The sequence below is a fragment of the Pecten maximus genome, chromosome 9 (assembly GCF_902652985.1).
Source record: "Pecten maximus chromosome 9, xPecMax1.1, whole genome shotgun sequence".
NCBI classification, from domain to species: Eukaryota; Metazoa; Mollusca; class Bivalvia; order Pectinida; family Pectinidae; genus Pecten; species Pecten maximus.
The window spans coordinates 28,292,664-28,303,921 of NC_047023.1; positions in this window are offsets into that span (position 1 = coordinate 28,292,664).

Below are 11,258 nucleotides of genomic sequence, written 5' to 3' on the forward strand. Positions count from 1 at the left end.
AGGACATTACCCCTCACCAGTACCTGTATGTATGTTTTAACTACTTATTTAGGATATTGCCCCTCACCAGTACCTGTATGTGTGTTTTAACTACTTATTTAGGACATTACCCTCACCAGTACCTGTATGTGTGTTTTAACTACTTATTTAGGACATTACCCCTCACCAGTACCTGTATGTGTGTTTTAACTACTTATTTAGGACATTACCCCTCACCAGTACCTGTATGTGTGTTTTAACTACTTATTTAGGACATTACCCCTCACCATTACCTGTATGTGTGTTTTAACTACTTATTTAGGACATTACCCCTCACCAGTACCTGTATGTGTGTTTTAACTACTTATTTAGGACATTACCCCTCACCAGTACCTGTATGTGTGTTTTAACTACTTATTTAGGACATACCCCTCACCAGTACCTGTATGTATGTTTTAACTACTTATTTAGGACATTACCCCTCACCAGTACCTGTATGTATGTTTTAACTACTTATTTAGGACATTACCCCTCACCAGTACCTGTATGTGTGTTTTAATTACTTATTTAGGACATTACCCCTAACCAGTACCTGTATGTATGTTTTAACTACTTATTTAGGATATTGCCCCTCACCAGTACCTGTATGTGTGTTATAACTACTTATTTAGTACATTGTCCCTCACCAGTACCTGTATGTGTGTTATAACTACTTATTTAGGACATTACCCCTAACCAGTACCTGTATGTGTGTTATAACTACTTATTTAGGACATTATCCCTCACCAGTACCTGTAGGTGTGTTTTAACTACTTATTTAGGATATTGCCCCTCACCAGTACCTGTATGTGTGTTTTAACTACTTATTTAGGACATCACCCCTCACCAGTACCTGTATGTATGTTTTAACTACTCATTTAGGACATTACCCCTCACCAGTACCTGTATGTGTGTTTTAATTACTTATTTAGGACATTACCCCTCACCAGTACCTCTATGTATGTTTTAACTACTTATTTAGGACATTACCCCTCACCAGTACCTGTATGTGTGTTATAACTACTTATTTAGGACATTACCCCTCACCAGTACCTCTATGTATGTTTTAACTACTTATTTAGGACATTACCCCTCACCAGTACCTGTAGGTGTGTTTTAACTACTTATTTAGGACATTACCCCTCACCAGTACCTGTATGTGTGTTAGTACTACTTATTTAGGACATTACCCCTCACCAGTACCTGTAGGTGTGTTTTAACTACTTATTTAGGACATTACCCCTCACCAGTACCTGTTGGTGTGTTTTAACTACTTATTTAGAACATTACCCCTCACCAGTACCTCTATGTATGTTTTAACTACTTATTTAGGACATTACCCCTCACCAGTACCTGTAGGTGTGTTTTAACTACTTATTTAGGACATTACCCCTCACCAGTACCTGTATGTGTGTTAGTACTACTTATTTAGGACATTACCCCTCACCAGTACCTGTAGGTGTGTTTTAACTACTTATTTAGGACATTACCCCTCACCAGTACCTGTTGGTGTGTTTTAACTACTTATTTAGGACATAACCCCTCACCAGTACCTGTATGTGTTTTTTAACGACTTATTTAGGACATTACCCCTCACCAGTACCTGTATGTGTTTTTTAAATACTTATTTAGGACATTACCCGGTTAGGGACTATGTCTTAAATAAGTCGTTATAACATGATACAGGTATAGTTGAGGGGTTACATCCTAAATAAGTCGTTATAACACAGATACAGGTACTGGTGAGGGGTTACATCCTAAATAAGTCGTTATAACACAGATACAGGTACTGGTGAGGGGTTACATCCTAAATAAGTCGTTATAACACAGATACAGGTACTGGTGAGGGGTTACATCCTAAATAAGTCGTTATAACACAGATACAGGTATAGTTGAGGGGTTACATCCTAAATAAGTCGTTATAACACAGATACAGGTATAGTTGAGGGGTTACAACCTAAATAAGTCGTTATAATACAGATACATGTATAGTTGAGGGGTTACATCCTAAATAAGTCGTTATAACATAGATACAGGTATAGTTGAGGGGTTACATCCTAAATAAGTCGTTATAACATGATATAGGTATAGTTGAGGGGTTACATCCTAAATAAGTCGTTATAACATAGATACAGGTATAGTTGAGGGGTTACATCCTAAATAAGTCGTTATAACACAGATACAGGTATAGTTGAGGGGTTACATCCTAAATAAGTCGTTATAACACAGATACAGGTATAGTTGAGGGGTTACATCCTAAATAAGTCGTTATAACATGATACAGGTATAGTTGAGGGGTTACATCCTAAATAAGTCGTTATAACATGATACAGGTATAGTTGAGGGGTTACATCCTAAATAAGTCGTTATAACATAGATACAGGTATAGTTGAGGGGTTACATTCTAAATAAGTCGTTACAACACAGATACAGGTATAGTTGAGAGGTTACATCCTAAATAAGTCGTTATAACACAGATACAGGTATAGTTGAGGGGTTACATCCTAAATAAGTCGTTATAACACATATACAGGTATAGTTGAGGGGTTACATCCTAAATAAGTCGTTATAACATGATATAGGTATAGTTGAGGGGTTACATCCTAAATAAGTCGTTATAACACAGATACAGGTATAGTTGAGGGGTTACATCCTAAATAAGTCGTTATAACACAGATACAGGTATAGTTGAGGGGTTACATCCTAAATAAGTCGTTATAACATAGATACAGTTACAGGTGAGATGTAATGTCCTAAATAAGTCGTTATAACACAGATACAGGTATAGTTGAGGGGTTACATCCTAAATAAGTCGTTATAACACAGATACAGGTATAGTTGAGGGGTTACATCCTAAATAAGTCGTTATAACATAGATACAGGTATAGTTGAGGGGTTACATCCTAAATAAGTCGTTATAACATAGATACAGGTATAGTTGAGGGGTTACATCCTAAATAAGTCGTTATAACACAGATACAGGTATAGTTGAGGGGTTACATCCTAAATAAGTCGTTATAACATAATACAGGTATAGTTGAGGGGTTACATCCTAAATAAGTCGTTATAACATGATATAGGTATAGTTGAGGGGTTACATACTAAATAAGTCGTTATACAATAAATACAACACTAGGTATGTATATCATAATAAACATAGACGTAGACAATAGAGATAGAGGACCAGCGATGTCACTTTTTACCTAATTTTCACCTGAAGATCGAGATGAAGACTGATTAGATTCGTTGATTTCAACTTCAGGATAATCAACGGAAAACTTTATTTGACAACAGCTGTGAAACAAGTTATACTAACTTACATCATTTACTCTTTTTGGCACGGATGGAAGTGCGTAGGGATTCTTACTGTGGGTGAAAACCAAAACACGGTCGAGTGGTGACCCAAATACCTACAGGTGAAATGCAAGACTGTTCCTCTGTGCCACCCGCCCTCTCATTGATTAATACACGTTTAAATGACAAGGCGGTGTCAACGTCCTTGTTATTTGTCGCTCTTCACATGGCACGTCGTCGCTGTTAGTGTTGCGCATTGTCGTCACATGACGGGGCGCCAACACGACAGTTCGACATGGCCGAAATTAGCCACCAAACCTATTTAACGTGTGTTACACGACCTCACACTGACAGAAATCAACAAACACAATCTTTTTTTTCGGCATAGCCGTATAATTTTCTTTTGGCCCCGGATATGACGCGACAGGTGGCGTTACTGGTCAAGATGAAGTATGTGATTGGTCAATGTAGCGGTAAATGCAAAATGCAGATATGCAGTTAAAAACGAAACAAAGATAAGGTTGAATGCAAGCTGAATAAGTAGATCTAAGTAAGATCTTTTTAAAGGACACATTAATAAAATCATATTGCTGATTCAAATGCCGTCTTAGTATTACCAAAAATGATTTAAACTGATATAATTTTGTTATTCGTGCTAAAACGCTTTAACTCTTAGCTCGTTAATTTATTTCACAATCAGTTTTACATTATAACCATCAGCATTAAAACTATGCCGTTTATCTTTTTTAAAGATATTTCTTGTTTAAACCTATTTCTTCTTTTCCCTGTATCTATCACTCACTATTCAGCTATTCAGCGTATATATGCATACCCTGTCTAGTATAAATATTCATATTAAAATTTTATTTAAAGTTTATTTTGAACTGTCCTTGGGTTTTATCAGATTTTATTAAAGGCAAGCTAGGATTAAATTCTAGAGAAGAATTTTTTACTAAAGTATTGCGTTCGATAATGTGTTAATAGAGATAAACTGCATCTCTAAGCTCTTCAAAAATCTTCAAAATCTACACAGTTATCCAAACAAGACTGGTGACCCAATTCACCAGATTTTAAAATAGTTTTATTATAACAAGCTGGGTTTTTTTCAGGTATTGAAACTTCTCTGTCCCTTTATCCTCTATAGGACGGTGGGACTATGGTGTATCTGATTTCACGATAAAGGTTTCAATTACAGATTATGCAGTCTACATGTACAGAAATTATTTAATATCAATCCCAAACTCACACAGTTGTATATATAATCACTTCATCTTTAAGTGGCCATAGCTGATGAACGGACAGTTATATAATACAGTTTTATATATAGGACTGTTTTAGTTTGGCATTCATAGTCGTTGTGAATGACAATGCTTCAAGGAAGTATATAATTATAAGGATTGAAAAGTTGTATTTTAGACTAGAAAAAGTTCCCCATATCGGTATTTCGAAAAAAGATGCAATGTTATTTTGATACTTTTAGTCTGAATGTCTCCGTAGGATCTTCTCGGCAAACGAGAGAGAGGCCTAGAGCGCTATAATACTTAGCTCTATGAATAACCACATGCACGGTACATGTACATTGTACATACAAATCCAAACACATTTGGGCTTCATTGTAAAACAAATTCGGAACTAATTCAGTATCATACCCATATAATATCAATATTTACATGGTGAATACAAAAATAATTTGGATATAAAAAGACACAGAAGCAAATCAAATATACTTACATAGCTCCATCTTAGGGAAACGCTGAGATGTGAATGACCGGTGGTTGGTTGACGAGCTGGTTCGGATGAGAATATGTTATGGAGACGCCGCGGGGACACGGACGAGTTACACCATGAAAATACCTATTTTCACCAAAATCAAGATGTAAGTACATAATAGAAAATATTAATGCTGAACTATTTTCTAATTTGTTTTGCGTTAGTTTGATTTAAAATGATTGCGAAAATACAAATAAGCATTTAATTGTATAAGATGTTATACATGTACATCGTACATCAAACATATCCAAACAGTTTCGATATCGATAGATCGTACACAGACGTGGGATTGTTGTTACAGGTCGATATCGATAGATCGTACACAGACGTGCGATTGTTGTTACTGGTCGATATCGATATATCGTACACAGACGTGCGATTGTTGTTACTGGTCGATATCGATATATCGTACACAGACGTGCGATTGTTGTTACTGGTCGATATCGATATATCGTACACAGACGTGGGATTGTTATTACTGGTCGATATCGATAGATCGTACACAGACGTGGGGTTGTTGTTACTGGTCGGTATCGATAGATCGTACACAGACGTGGGATTGTTGTTACTGGTCGATATCGATAGATCGTACACAGACGTGGGATTGTTGTTACTGGTCGATATCGATAGATCGTACACAGACGTGCGATTGTTGTTACTGGTCGATATCGATAGATCGTATACAGACGTGAGATTGTTACTGGTCAATATCGATAGATCGTACACAGACGTGGGGTTGTTGTTACTGGTCGATATCGATAGATCGTACACAGACGTGGGATTGTTATTACTGGTCGATATCGATAGATCGTACATAGACGTGGGATTGTTATTACTGGTCGATATCGATAGATCGTATACAGACGTGGGGTTGTTGTTACTGGTCGATATCGATAGATCGTACACAGACGTGGGATTGTTGTTACTGGTCGATATCGATAGATCGTATACAGACGTGGGATTGTTGTTACTGGTCGATATCGATAGATGGTACACAGACGTGGGATTGTTGTTACTGGTCGATATCGATAGATCGTACACAGACGTGGGGTTGTTGTTACTGGTCGATATCGATAGATCGTACACAGACGTGGGATTGTTGTTACTGGTCGATATCGATAGATCGTACACAGACGTGGGATTGTTGTTACTGGTCGATATCGATAGATCGTACACAGACGTGGGCTTGTTGTTACTGGACGTGTAATGGTAACTATAAATCGTAATCAAAATTGCTGAAATGGTGGCAAACTATGGCTTATAGAAATGTTTATCAGAACAAAACTGGGTGTCCCGGAAGGCTATAGTGTATCCTCGTCTTTTCGTAGCTGCGCTGACGTTCGAAGTTGTCCACATTTGTGCCGTCGTTGACTTTCGATAAAAGTGATATACAATGCACTCTGTCCAAACCGGACTCTGTCCAATCCGGATATTTACCAAAAACCTGCCAAATAAGTTGGGTTATTATTATTGTGGTTTAACACAGACTGACAAAGTTGATCTGTAAAGGCGATGATTACCATTTCCGAAGGAGTCTGGGTTAATGGGGCTCTTGTGATTAAAGATAACGTTATAACTATTGTCGATTATTTTGCCACAGAGAGCTTTCCTCCCTGTTCGTATATATGAACACCAGGGTGTCATTTTTACCGAATTTTAATCTAGACCCCAAAACGTCTCACAATGTGCTATACACACCAGGGAAGGTCCAAATACATGTAGACTGTAACAAATTCTCAAGTCCCTGTGCTGCCGACGAGTGATTGCCTTACAGGTAAATTATTGATTTACCATTTACCGTCACAGTCTACAGGTGGCCACGGCTAGTAAACACCTAAACAGTTGTTACGTTCAATAAAGAATGCATTTATGTCAATTTATACCAATAATGTTACGTGTTTGTAAATGTATCGTAATTAAGAAATGTTTCATGCAGGCTGGCTTCCCCTTCGCGAACCTCACTACACTAACGTAATCAGAGATGATGATGACGACATACATTTTGCATTACTCCGTTTAACTAACATAGATCTCGCGACAGCCGCCGACATTAAGGACCATTTAGAAATTGAGGCTAATTCCTCATATTGGGAATCTGCACTTGTAGACAGTGTCAGATCTGTTTATTGTTTGGACTCCGTCGAAGGCCGCCTTAAACAAACAGCACTAATTGATTGAGTGTCTTATTGCAAGTGTTGAATTACATTATGTTATTCAATTCAAAGTTTGTGTATGCATGAATAATTCACAATGTACGAAAGCCTATTCGGTTCATTTTGAAAAGCAAAAAAAATATATATATGTATCTCGTTTAACGCACTAGTTATCCCGTTAAAACGCGATAGTTATCTATGATATCTATTATTTAACATATCTAACGCGTTTTAACGAGATAATTATCGCATTTTAACGAGATAAAATCATACTTACGCGTTTTAACGAGATAATTATCGCATTTTAACGAGATAAAATCATACTTACGCGTTTTAACGAGATAATTATCGCATTTTAACCAGATAAAGTCATACTTACGCGTTTTAACGAGATAATTATCGCATTTTAACGAGATAAAATCATACTTACGCGTTTTAACGAGATAATTATCGCATTTTAACGAGATAAAATCATACTTACGCGTTTTAATGATATAGTTATAGCGTTTTAACGAGATATATTTTAGTTTACATTTCAAAATGACCTAATAGGCTTTCGTAACAATGCCATCTTCTTTATAATATATCATATTTTTTCATTCAGCACCGATATAAAAGCAGAATCTCTACAATCCGGAACTCTCTACAAACCGGAACTCTCTACAAACAGGAACTCTCTATAAACCGGCTTTATTATGTGGTCCCAAAGGAGTCCGACTTAGACAGAGTCCACTGTATCTTATAATACGTCAATGGGTGTAATGATGGTTCCATCGTTATACGTGTTGACGTCTTCCTTTATCGAATTCTAAACCACAAAGTATATACATACATGTATTATATAATAATAATGTGTTAATTGTATTTGGGTAGCCCTTGCTTCCATACTATACTGAATAGTGAAATGTGTTTTTACGGGTGAACATTTCACCAGAAGGTCTCCTCAAATGTTTCATTCGCCACGGGAGTATTATAGAACTATATTGCGATGATGATGTCTTTATCAGATTGAATTTACTTTCTGTACCAAACTCTCGGGTGTCTGACTTCTTCGTCTACGAAAACCGTGTGAATTAGTTAACACGAGCAGACTTACATCTTATCAGTTGTTCGCCAAGTGCTGCTAACGCATACCACGACCATCAACTTCATGGCCTCATTTATGTGTAGTATACAAGCAGCGAGTTTTATTTTTAAAGTTTGAACGTCTTTATATGATAAGGCGAATTTTCACTTCAGTGTAACTACAGGCACAAATGTGGACAAGTTCGAAGGTCAGCGCTGCTACGAAAAGGCACGGCGACCATAACAGGTTTATAAACTGGAACGACAGTTACCACCAATATTTCAAACACAAACGTGCTAAATCTTTGAGTCAGAGATTAGAGGACAGGATTTGAATCCTTAGCAATGTAAAAATACGGCAACATGAGGACAACCATTACAAGCTGCCCACGGGCCTTAACGTTCACCTGACTTTCATTGAAGTTATTATTTTGGTTAAAATATATGGTACCATCAATACAATTTCTATATATAACAACTGTAATAAACTTTACTACATCGGCATATTTCGGAAGATTATTAAATTCTAACATATCATGGTCTGAAAAATAAATCTTTGGTGAACAACAATAGGAACTGAGGAGACAAAACAAATGGAAAGACAACAGGAACTGAAGGGAAAACAATACAAATGGAAAGACAACAGGAACTGAAGGGAAAACAATAGCAAGATACTCATGGACCTTAGTCATCAAACGAGGTCTGAATTTTTTCAGTTTGACCCTTTTTGGTCCCGTCTTTCAGCCCCTGTGGATCCCTTGAGACCCCAGGGTCATGGAATTCACAACGTTTGTAAAGCGCCTTAAGTTCCATCTCCGCCCATCAGCTCCTCGGGATCATTCAGGACCAACATGTGCATACCAACATACTGCCATTCCATACTTAAGATTTTAAGCAAGTGAGAACTAATTCCAATAGAATTCAACATATCATACACAAAAGTGATTTCTCTATGTAAATTATAGTCAAATTTACCCACTCTCCAGGGACGAACATGAGACCCCGGCGTCATGAAATTTACAATTTTCGTAAAGAACCTTTAGACCCTTCCATTTATGAAGAGATTTGATTCTACCCTATTTGGTCTTAAGAAGAAGACTTTTGAAATTTCAGTCAATTTGACCACTTTAGCCCCACCCCTCAGTCGCCTGGTGGTGGAGACCTTATACATAACAACTTTATTTTTATTAATATGCCCTTGTAAAAAACATCCAGATCGTGAAACGGCTGACTTTTCCTTTGTTGTAGTAAGTACTTGATAGCTGGGGTGTACATTTTCTTTGTTCTAAATTAAAGTCAAAGCCCATTTCTCAGATGTGGTTACTACCGATCTCTATAAACCGAATACCTGGGTAAACCCGCCAAGTTGTCTCTCAATGACATCCGGTTTAGACAGGTTACACTGTAATTCACAATTTTGGTTGTCCTTTCGCAATGGAAGGTTCATTAAAAAATCATTAAAATTGGTTCAGGGATTACTGCGGAAAATGTAAATTGTTTATGGATACACGACGGGCGACGGCCCAAACACGATTAGTATAGGGCACTTGAGCAACGGAAAGACAACAGGAACTGAGGAGACATCTATGAAAAAGGAAAGACAACGGGAACTGAGGAGACATCAATGAAAAAGGAAAGACAAGATTTCTAACATGGATAGTTTGCTTTAGTCCCAAATAGGCTTCCCTAAATGTTGAATAAAGCCTGGGGGTTGAATTTTGTATTAGCATAAAGCTTCCCTGAATCACCATCTCGTTTTTTATGACTGTTGAGATCAATCCAAAATGAGATGATGATTGTTACCTTTAGTATTGTGAATGAGGTGTTTCTGGCAGCTCGAGGGTTATGTTCGGTTGTGTGTGAACTTAATCGGCATAGGCTGCAATTTGTCAACCTCATTTACATCATGCTCGAATTAAAGTTAAAGTTAAAAAGGAATAGGGCTAGTTTCCCTATAAATTCTAACCAGAAGCAGACGTCCTATGATATAACTATCATCTTCAGAGTAGTGTGGTTAAGAATATAATAGGTATGAGTTTCCTTTTCTGTAATGTTAAAATAGTTTTGTTTGAAATATGCATGTTTATTGTGGCGTACAAATCATTAATGGGTTTCATCACGGGTCATATGTAATTTGTTCAATATCGTATTACCCGAGATTTCTCTGGCCCTTACACAGGATATTAGACATTTTGAGGCCAGAACTTTGTCGCGACTCAAACTATTTTAACATCGTGGTATTGATTTAGTATTGACGGAATCATCCTTGTTGGTATGTAGAAGATAAACAATAGCGTGAACACTGTCTGATTAACAATATACGAAAGTTAACACAACAATGTAATCAAAAAATGCTGAATAACCGTCAGCATATCAAATCGTAAATCAAGGAATGTTGACTGTATGAGTGCTATACCATAAAGTAGAGCTACATGTATATTAAGAGACTTTATATCACAATACAGTTGATGAGATTCGTGGTCACTTTTAATAAAGTTCAAATCATGTACATCAATTAATGCTTTTAAATGTTCAATAACCTCAATGTGTCTTTGTTCATAACGAACTACTATGTACATCAGAAGAGTGAATATATATATTTCTACCACAATGCCCCGTGTTATTCAACTCTCAGACCATCAGTTAATCATTACAGCTGTTGATTAACAATCTGTTTATACCACACGTGGTATAAACTCTGTACGCATTTTGATTGGCTAACACGGTGAACTTCGACCCAAGCTGCAATTGTTATTGACGTCATCAATTATCTAATGACGTCACATCACCGGGTCCCGGACGTCACCGGCACACTTTATTTGCATACGCGAAATTGTGCTTGGCCACATTTCCCTTTGATTCAATCCGATATTATTGTGGTAGAAACAGGTCACACGACTCGAAATTGTTGGATATGGAATTTATTTCACACTCGTAAGTTATTTTTTAAAAGTTGCA